Raw genomic sequence first — 11,171 nt, forward strand, 5'->3', positions numbered from 1 at the left:
CCCACCCCCCAGCAAGAGCACCCCCCCTGCAATTTCCCCCACACCTCAGTCCCTGCTTACTGGGGACAACTCCCAGGTCAGCCTTAAACCACTCCTGCTTGCCCCAGCAGATGCCAGAGTGTCTCTGGAGGTCCGAGCCCTGGCTTGCCTCAGGGTACAGTGAGGAACCATGCCCTGCGCAGCTTTTCTCCCCAGTGTTCTTATTTGGTACCTGGACATCCAGGTTCCAAATTTTGAGCCCACACTGAAGATATGAAGTGCAGGGAACATTTTTTTCATTTTCAGCATGCCTCTTGTGGCATCTATGCCACAAAAGGCACATGCATGCACATCTGGACACACCCAGGTGTCTATTTTGTTGTCACATGCTCATGACAGGATATTATTTTTATTAAATATTTTTATGATGTTTCAATTTCTCTTTAAGGTCATTCACATTAAATAAACAGCAGAACAAAACAAAAGAATTACATGAACTTTATTATATTAGTATTTAGTATTGTAATGTTTAACAGCTCTTACATATACATATATATAAACAGGAAAATATGCAGATTTTTGACAAGACACTACTTGGGACAGTTTCTTTTTCAGTGAGTGGTGAATTTGATTAAAGAGTTTATACTGGTTATATGTATATATTACATCCTGCTAGAGATAGTGTATATACAGTGCTTCAGTCTAAACTATAGCACATCCTTCATATATATTTATATTTCTGTATAGTTCTGTATTTAATCATTTTGTTTCAGTAGGTATTGTGTTCAGTTCACTGCATAATACATCCACCATAGGAACTCCGGAGATTTTGGACCTAATGGCACCTCATAAATTAGGGCTCTGTTATTAGCCTAATCCTAGTTCCATCTTAATTAGTAGGCTGAAAATAGAGAGCCCAGTTTTATAAATCTTCATATTTTCTGTTTACAAGGGTTTTAGTAATGTTTAATAAATTTAATGACCTCTAATATCAAGGGGAAATTAAATGCTATTTGGCAAAGTCATCGCTTTTCAGTGCATCTTGTAGCTTTATGAGCATTTCAAATCCTAGGAAGGTAGAAGCTGTTTAAGGAGCTGTTGCTGAGTTCAACTAGCTGCAAAAACTGTTAAGTTATTTTTGTTTCTCTTTTATTGCTTAACCTCCGGGGCCTAACTCTGGGCCACTTGATAAAGCAGTCATTCAGGAACTTTAAACCTTACATGCTTTGACTTGATAGACATAGACCAGGATCTTGTATTAAACATACATTTTAAAAACATAATTTTAAATCTGGAAATTGATTGTGGCCTGACCTACTTATTTTCAGGACTCACTTTTTCTTGGTTTCTTTGCTTTGCTGATATTATTAAATCTATTGTTCTTTCAGTAGAGCTCCCAGCTGGTAGAAGAAAAAATCAATGCACTGAAAAGCTCGTGCAACAGCACTTTCATTCAAATCAGGGCCACAATTAACTAAGACTAAAGTTATGACATTTCCACTTCTAAAAGTTACAAACACTTATATTATGCAACTTCCAGTGCTCTCAGAGGGATGGAATAGTGTACTCCTAAACTATGGGGATTGAGCAGTTTTAAAAAAAAGCTTATATTATAATTTAAACTTATAGTACATGCTGATATACAGACTATATACCATGTGAGTTCTCTTTCTAATACTGGGACGGGGGTTCTAAGAAGGTATATTTTTAAAGTAACAGTTTTCAAGGAATTTAATGTATATATGTACTCTAACATTCACTCATTTCCAATGTCTTTGCTGCATACTTCTCTTCTGTCTCAGGTGGTGTGCATTTACCTTTTATTCTTCACATGGTACAAAATGAAGATATAAAGGATGTTGCATCCCTTCAATATCCAGTTGCTCTGCCTCATCTTGGACTGAGGGTGCTTAGAGGTCTGTAGTTCAAATGTACATCTGCCCAGCTAATGGGGTCAGAACACCTTCTTCCATAATGGATATGCTCTCTCTTGGGTAAATTGCCTCTAAGAGACATTGTCAGAGGATCCACCCTTAAATAAGATTTGATGCAGTGCAAGATGATAATAATCACAGACTTTACTAATACTATTTCTAAGGAAATGTCATTTTTCATAGGAAACAGAGGACAACATAGTATTCATTGCACATTTTAGTATTGTGATGTCTAATAGAATTGTGATCATTCTATTGGAAAAGTTTGGAACAGAGGGATTCATGGACTTTCTAGTGCATTTTGCCCATTAGATCAAATTCTGAGCTGATTTACACACCCCTCTGAAATTACTTAAATTGCAAGAAGGTTTGGTCGTATGTAGATGTGCCAAATTGGTAAGCTTGGCATATCTACCTATACTCATAGCCTAATTTTTAATCCAGGTAAGTAGCTGAAAAATAAAGTGGAGCTGCAGGTGAACGGCTGAGAGATTGGCTGCCTCTGACCTCTTCATTTCTAATTTTGTAATTCTGTAGCCTTCTGTTCACTCCAGCTTCCATGGAAGATTTACTAACTAACAGTAGGCTAAACTCCTGCTGGAGCCACTGCTATTAGCTTAATTAAAATTAATAATCCATTTTGCATATCTGAGTTAATATGACCTTAATAGGGTAGAGCATGGGCAAAGGGAGCCACTTCTCACAACCCTAGGACACCCACGTAGTATTCCTTGAATAACACTCCCTAGGCATGTCTACACAAAACGTTTACTCCACAGTAGACTAATTAGCTGCACAGTAAGTATCTTGGTGTCTACATCTGTGCCCTGTAAATACAAGTACTATCTGGCTGCAGAGTAAAAGACCCCACAGCAGTGCATGTGTAGGCACTGAGTGGCTTGCTGGGGCATGAAGCTGGGGCACAAGGCCTTGGGTTGCCTGTCAGCTAGTCCTCACACTGAAGCACCCTTGTGCCCCAGTCAGCCTCTCTGCAGCATGTGGAGCCAGGGGAGCAGCCCTGTCCTGGCAGGCTAACTTCCTGGACCTCCTGCTAGCCAGGGCTGCTCCATCCCAGCTCAACGTGCTGCACGTCTGAGTGCACGTGAAAATGGCACACTTGGACCAATAAGCTCTGGAGTTTATTGCTTCACATGCACCCTGATCATGAGAGCAAGGCTGGCTAGATTGCACAGTGTCACTATATAGCCCACATAAGAAGCAGTTAAAACCCTAGCGTATCTGCTTACCTACTAACAGCCTGTGGAAGTATGTATAGTCGCCTTTTTCCACAGCATTGCACCATTCTCATCATGCTGCCCCCACTTACACTTCTTTCTCCCCCCTTCCAAAAAAACCCCAACAGTTTTGTAACTGTTTCTACCATGTCTGTTAAAGCACCACCCCTCTGGCACTATGTTCTCTGTCCTCATTACTTACAGAAGTAAAGGTACAATATGCTCCAGCCTGTGTAGTGTTTACAAAGGCAGTTGTCTTGTGAGGCTGCTAGTTATAGCAATACATGCACCTCTACCTTTTCTTTTTACTATTTCCAAAATCTATACCTTGGAAAATCCATGGATTTTTATTAAAGTCTGTCTTCCCCTATTTTTTCCCATCACTGAGCATTTGCTTAAAGTAAAACATGTTCAGAAAATATGCGTAGAGGCAACAATGTACAACACAAAATGATCCAGTTTTGTGAAAAAGGCTGTCAGTAAGAGTGTGTATCTAGGCACTGTCACTCTTGCCTTGTTGCACTGCTGTTCTATTTACACTGGTCCATCACTAGTCCTGGAATATGTATGGAGAGACAATTCAACATCAAACATGTCTTTGCAGGGTGATTTGACAAAATGTGGCAGGCTGAGCTGCAGATATATTTTAGGGCTTATTTCCCCCTCAGAGCAAGCATCTAGCTAATCATTAATGGTTAAAGAACAGGAAGAGGAGAACAGACCCCTTGAGGCCTCCATTTGTTCATGTAAAACTTTGTATGGTCATGAACAAGGAGGGAGTTAAATGTGCAGTGATCTAATTGAGGAATAAAGCCACAAGTAGAAACAAAGAGGTACACTAGCAAATCTTGCAGATGCCTTGTTAGAGGGTAGATGAATATGTAGCTCTTTTGCAAAGGTAAGGAGTTTATTTAAATATCAGTCACAATGAGCTTTCTCTGTACACAGTAGAGAACTTGCCAGTTGTATTTAATAGTTAAATAACATGACGTTCCTCAGGTAAATGGTAATATAAGGCATACTGCAATTACTGAAATAATCTTATCTATTTATAGCATAATTAATGTCTAGTTCTTATTTACTGTGTATGCCTTTCAAAATCTCAAGGGATTAAGAAAATACAGGAGCCTGTGATGTAAATACAGATCAGCATTAAGAAGTAATGAGAACATCTCTCCTGAAATTCAGTGCTGTGTTTTTTTATTATTTAGAATCACTGTACATCATTATTATACAGAGAAGAACTATATGTAAAAACATTTCTGTGGAGAGGGAAAAAAGCCTGACTTTTAGTACCTTTTTGTGGCAACCATTTAATAAAGCCTGACACTTAGTAGCAATGTTTTGAAATAATTTTTGCTGCTCTGCCAACAGTTGGCTTTGCTGTGAATCTCTAAAGACAAATCCATCTACAGTGAATCTAGGAAAATTCAGCTCTGTGTTGTATGTCAGGGTTGAGGACTACTTGTCAGTTCTGGCACTGTCAGATTTTATCTTTAAATATGACAGGCAATTTGTTCAGGGAGCACTTCTGAATGACAAGATATAGTGGTGTTGTAAAACATGGCACCTGTGTGGTGTGCCCTGTCTTTGTGGACATCAGAGGCTATTGTTTCATTTTGCTATTAGACAGTCACAGTCATACAATAAGGTGTGTAAAATGTTCACAGAAACCTTTTAAATAGAGTAGCAGGAAAGTAGATCCCCTCTGGTCATTTAAGTCAGGCCATATATCATTTTATCACATAAAACACAACAGTCACTAAAATATGGTTTAAACTGAGGGCCAAATGCTCCTCTGAGCAACATAGGTGTAAACTCAGGATTTGACTACATTGATTTTTAAAAGGCTGCGCTTTAGAAAGATTGGGATTGTAACTGCTTAATAAACAAAAGCATGAATTAGCCAAAGGACTGCATTTCTGGAACAAATATGGTCCTGCTGAAATACCTATTCTTTACCACAACAAGGTTTCTGGTGGAATGATGAACACTGTGGCAAGTTACAAGACCTTAACACAAATCATATGCCTGATTAAAATGAGAGGTATGCTAAAATGGGTGTAGCTATGAGAACTAAACTAATGCTACAAAAGTAATTGTATCTTATGCGTCAGGGAGAGCAGCTAAGAGAGTCAAGAAGGGGATTTTCCATATTGCATAAGTAACATTTTGGTGACAAGACAGGGCTGAGAATCTTTTAGATTAAATGTGAAAAGAATCTGACCCTGCAAGCATATCCCTGAATGTAAGCAGCATAAAAGAAAATTTGTTGGGGTTTTAAAACTGCTTTGAAAAAATAAATGCCTTCAAACTCCAGTGTTTTGGTTGGTTTCACTGATTCCCTAAGGCATGCCCAGTCCTACCTGGCAGTTGGTTAATGAATGCTTTCTACTGCTCTTTAGCAGCATAATGGAAGCTCCTATCTCTCCTCTTTCCCATACATATACTTTTTGGACAGACCTTGTATCGAGGCTGATGCTGTAGGAAGCAAAATATTTTATTTACAGGGGTTTTGGCTTAATCTCCTTCAAAGTATGTTTCTTCTACAGCCACACGCTTCTCCCAGCATTTCTGCCATTGTTGGAAGTACCTCTAATAAGCAATTTGTGCAATCACTAAAAGCTGCTCAGTTGCATTTTGTTTTATAGTTTCCACATCACAAAATCTTCCTTTCAAGGTTTTCTTTAGTTGAGGGAAGACAAAAGTTGCATTTGGCCGTATCAGGTGAATATGGAGGCTGTGGCACTTGTAAGATATACAGTGTTTGGCTAAAATTTGGCTAAAAATTGCTTCACAAGCTGTGTTGAGTGGGCAGGCATATTGTTGTGGTGAAGCATCCAAGAATTGGACACCCACTTTTCTGGTCATTTTCTGGTCGTTTCATTCCCAAATCGCTGGTTAGAATTGAATGACATGAACCAACAGAAATTCCAACTTCTTCTGCTGTCTCCTGGACAGTCAGTTGCTTATCATTTCAAACCAAACTGAGAACAGCTGCCACATTTTCATCATTTTGTGATATTGAAGGCCATCCAGAACACTCGTCACTTTTGACTGATGATTATCCTTCTTTAAACTGATGATACCATTCAAAAACTCTTGCACGGCTCATAGTGTCATCACCAAATACTATTTTAAGTCATTCAAATGTTTCACTTGCCATTTTCCCTAGTTTCATGCAATATGTAATGCACATGCATTGTTCTGGACACCCTGACATAACAAAAGGGGACGCAAGACATAAACAATTGTACTTCAACCACTGGCCACAGAAAACTGGGAATACCATGAGCTGCAAACCTGTCCAGAGGAGTCCAAACATGCCCAGACATGTTCAACAAAGCCCTTTCCCGCAGTACTTTGTACAATAAATAATACAAGTTCAGTCTTGATATTTTTTTAATATACCTTGTATTTTCTCTCCACTGCTATACCTGTTCTCCACCATTGCCATCTTTAGATACAGGGATCTCCCTTCCTTCATACAGGCAGGGGCATTATATTCCTTATCTGCAGCTGTACAGCCCCTGATGCAAAACCGCTTCCCTTTCATTTGTACATACATATAGCTCCTCTCTCTTCCACTGCTCTCAGACACCAACAAAGCAGCAGAGCTAGTCCAAGGATGAAAGCCACACTGTTCATGATAAGAGGAGTGTATTTTGTGTATTATGTATTTTTGGTAGCACTTAGGAGTCCCAGACAGACAAGGACCCCAGCAAGCTAGGCAGTGGACCTTGCAATAGGCAAGGCCTAGATCCAAGCAATTTAATTTACCTTTTCTGGAGATTAATGGGTATTTATCACAGCATGAATATTGTCTGCTCTCAGTTTCATGACCCACAATATTTGTTTGTTTTACTTAAAGCCACAGCTCCTGAGACCTCTATGTGACAAAGTTCTCTCAGCTTTTGTTAAAAAGGTATGGTTCTAGCTGCCATGGTGGCCATAAAATGCTTGAAAATGTAACCTAAGGACACCGTAGAGATTTAAGTAGCTGATGGCAGATCAGAAGATCATACTTCTTTTTGATACTTCTATATTTTTAAATCAGTATCACCATTTTGGTGAACCTGGCTTGTTTCTAAAGAGTGATTCTCTTTATGCATGAGTCTTTATTTTTCAGAGAACAGAAAATAATGTAGTTCAATTTACTGTGTGATAGGCTGGAGTCAAGGCTAAGAAGATATAACCTCAGAACAAGCAAATGTCTGAACTAGACAATTTTGTATTAAGTGAAGTTAGAAGTTAAACAATCTTTACCTGACAAAAAATACTCTAAGTGAATTATGAAGGAAGTCTGTTACACTGGTACGTCATGAGATATAATGGTTTCAGTCATGTTCATTTTTACTGCAAATTCATTGACTAAAATAGATGAATATGACACACTAATATTTCACAGTAGCATTAGTGCGCTCAGATTTAGATTTTCAGTTGCTGATCTAGATTCCCTCACCTTTTTCTACCCATATTTGCCATCCACATACAAAACCGTGTCATCATTTTAGGATTCTCTTCATGGGTCAAAGGTCCTATTCTGGGCAGAAATCTTAAAAGGACCTCATTTACCTAGGGATCCAAGTACCATTGACTTTCACTGAGACACAGGAGCCTAAATCACTGAGGTGCTTTTGAAATTTTCCAGAAGTGCTTGACCATCTCTGACATTAACTTCATAATGGAAGTTATGCAAAGGGCTTTTAAAAACAAGGAGTAAGATTTTATTGTAACTAAGACTGATGGATGGTTTGTATGGTCACATAGAGCAACATAAATCTTTGTGCCATGCCCAACGCTGAAAAGCAACTCAATAGCTCAGGGAACTCATGTACTTAAGCATAGGAAAGGCATTCAGGGAAGGCTTCTAGACCTCATCTCCATTAGGAGGGCAGATAAACGCCCAGTGAAGTCATATTGCCTGATGATCAGTGAATAATGTTCTCTAAAATTAAGTACTGCACTGCAATCCCACTTTGCTCACAGTAGTGGCCATATATGCCAGTTTAGAAAGACTATGATCAGAGAATCCCACAAACATTTAATTAGGGAGGAACAGAAATTAAAGATCACTGCCATGCCTAACAGGAGCTGATATGTGATTACAAAAGGTGTTTATTTGCTTTTTGTCACCATTAATGAGCCATAGAAAACTTATGACATCTGAAAATGTTTGTCCTTACATGTGGTTTATTAATTTTTAGGGGCTATATCATGCTTTGCTAAAAAAAAGTATGTGGGGAAGGGAATAAAGGTTTTCTGAGTGTATGAGAGTTTAAAACCTACAGATCACATTGCTCCAGGGACAGTTATGCCAAAGAGCTGTTTTAGATATGGCTTAGTTATGCTCTCTCCAAGGTACTGCCTTCCTTAAGAAGCAATGCCTGACCCATGCCTCTCTAGCTCCAGTTCTGCCTGAAATGACCTTCCCAAATGCCATGCCCCATTCATCCATCATAAGGAAACTCACATTTTCAAGAAGCGATCTTCATGGTAAAACTAAGCATGGTTCTCCAACAAACAAAGACGTAAGCACACTTCTTGACCTTATTTATAGTTGCAATTTTTTTAGTCTCTCCTCAGTGGCATCCAGAGTCCTATTAACACCCAGAGTTTCATTGTGCTAAGTGCTATATGAAGGTAACCTGGTAGTGAGTGTGCATTACAAGTCCCCACTCTGTACAAAGTTCACATAAAATATGGGAGTCTTGCAGCTACAGGCCCTGGGCTGCATGGCAGAAGCTGTAGTAACTCCTGCTATTACCTCTGTAAGTCCCTAGCTACAGAGGTAATAAGACAATTACCAAGAGAGTGATTGTCACAGAAGTGAAGCCGTGGATTCAAAGCCTTCATGACACTCAGGATGCCCTTTCTTTAAGCAGGGAAGTATGTTACCCACTGGTACATGTATGTTAAAAGTCCCTTTCTTGGCCAAGCTATACAGGAATCTACTTAATAGTTTTGTAAGGTAGATACTCATTTTTGGTGTGATCCAAATAGTTAACACTATCCTGTTTCATTAAGGAATTAATTAAAGAATCCAATTCAGTCACAATTGGAAAATGTTGCAGTGGGACATAGACTACAGTTAAAGCTGTTGAGTTATTTTTCATCCTGCCAGCAACAGAAAGGTTAGCTGATGTGCCATAACTGTCCTCAAAGAAGCGTCACTGGAGCAGAAGCTGTTGGCATTTTTCTGCAGTGCATATTCAAGGGAATCCACATGTGTTATGCAATGAAGTCCTTTTCCTTTTTGAGAAAAAATACCACCTGAAAGAAGGAGGGAGCCAGAGCAGCGTAGCAGATAGTGCAGTGGACAGGATCAGGACACTGGGATTCTGTTTTAAGCTCTGTCCCAGTTTTTTCTACATAACCATTGGAAAGTCTCGTCTCACTGTGTTTTAGTTTCCCCATCAGTAAAATGGACCTCACTTGTAATGATACTTACCTCATTTATAAGGTACTTAGGAAGATGATTTGAAAAGTCATCAGAGCGAGGTATTATATGTAGTTTCCTATAGTTACCCAGGACAGATGCATGGTATTGAGGCATTTTTCTTAAAACATTCAGTCTAGCACTTCGGGTGTGATTTGCCAGGTGTTAAGCATGCTAGCCCTGATTCAGTGAACCACTTGGGCACACTCTTGAAGTATTGACTTCAAAGCATGCGTTTAAGTGCTTTGCTGGATTGGGGCCAAACTGTTTAGCATCTTCCTATGTTGATCGTTTGAATGAAGACTAGTGTTAGAAAAAGGAAAAATAAAATGTACATGCTACAATGCCAAAGGAAAATACACTGTTTTAAGCATTTATTGTCTTTCAGAACACACACTGTGGTGAGTAAAGGAAGTCAGCTTACAGGCTATAATCAGAGTGATGCAAGAAAGAACAAATAGCTTGTCAAATCATACTATTACACAAGAAGGCACTTCTGCTATTTGCTTAAAGGTTTAGTAATTAAATTGCAGGTTTATTTTATTTTATTTTACTTTGAAATCAGATGAATATCAATCTACAATCAATAAAAAAAGAGCCTATAGGCAGTTCTACTTTCAAATCTGCTTTGTGGATCTGCTGCTGGTAATTTATACATAGTCAATAGGACGCATTTCAAAAGCAAGTTTTCCCTCCCAAAAGGCAAAACTGCTCTAATTTACCACTGGATATGAACTGGCAAATTACACACACTTGAAGTAAATGTGATTTATAATGTACAAGGAACACCGCTGCAAGATTAGATTTGATCTACTCTCTATGCAAGTCATCTATGGATATTTATACTATGATAACAGGAGAGCACAAATTGCTTTTGTTTTTCTATTTAGGTATTTTTGTTTATTTGTTTGTTTGGAGAAACCTGCAGGGGAAACTAGAACAACAATAATTATAGTCACAGTTACAAGTCATGGGGTCTATAGATAATATGCTACAAGACATTTTTATTGTGTTTTTTTATTTAGTTAAAGAGTGCTTTCTCCCAGGACAGTCCATCCATATTTTGCAGCAAGGAAAATCAAAGCAGTAGCTGTCAAGTATCAGTGAGATAGCAGATTTACAAATTAATCCCATTGCTTGATATTTCAACAAAGGTTGAAATATATAATTGGTGCTAGAAACTATAATTAACGTATTAGGAGTGCTCAGGCGATTAGCTGTGCAAAATGGCAGCAGGTGTATAATATCATTAGCAATACTCTGTGTAAAATGCACCTCTGAGTTTTATCTCTTTAGTTTCACGTTGCCAGCTGCCAATTTGATTGGTTAAGTAGTTTTGGGCCATGCAATACTCTTTTCTTTTGGATTGATGTGTTTATTACTTTTTGTGACAGGGGATCCCAAGGCAGATGTTCAATAAAGAAACAAGCTGCTACAGACCAGAGTAAAGAGATAGGTGGTGTCGATGCAGGAAATTGGGAAAGTTATCATATGCGCTAAGTTGTTATTGAAGATTTTGCTCCCAGCATTTGTAGCAGTTGTGTTATATACTCTTCCACAGACAGTAATCTAACAGGGAATTAT

The 11,171-nt window shown here is 38.7% G+C and overlaps 1 long non-coding RNA gene across 1 annotated transcript in view; it reads right to left on the bottom strand.

Annotated features, from left to right (window-relative positions):
- The window catches only part of LOC109289614, a 29,609-nt gene extending 20,729 nt beyond the window's left edge, over positions 1 to 8,880 (bottom strand). Inside the window, exon 1 of the long non-coding RNA XR_002095428.1 lies at positions 8,870 to 8,880. This is a non-coding gene — a long non-coding RNA (uncharacterized LOC109289614). The remainder of the gene's footprint in view (positions 1 to 8,869) is intronic.
- Between the last annotated feature and the right edge of the window lie 2,291 nt (positions 8,881 to 11,171).

Source organism: Gavialis gangeticus, unplaced genomic scaffold, assembly GCF_001723915.1.
Source record: "Gavialis gangeticus isolate Ggan-Ray unplaced genomic scaffold, GavGan_comp1, whole genome shotgun sequence".
In the NCBI taxonomy this organism is placed as follows: domain Eukaryota; kingdom Metazoa; phylum Chordata; order Crocodylia; family Gavialidae; genus Gavialis; species Gavialis gangeticus.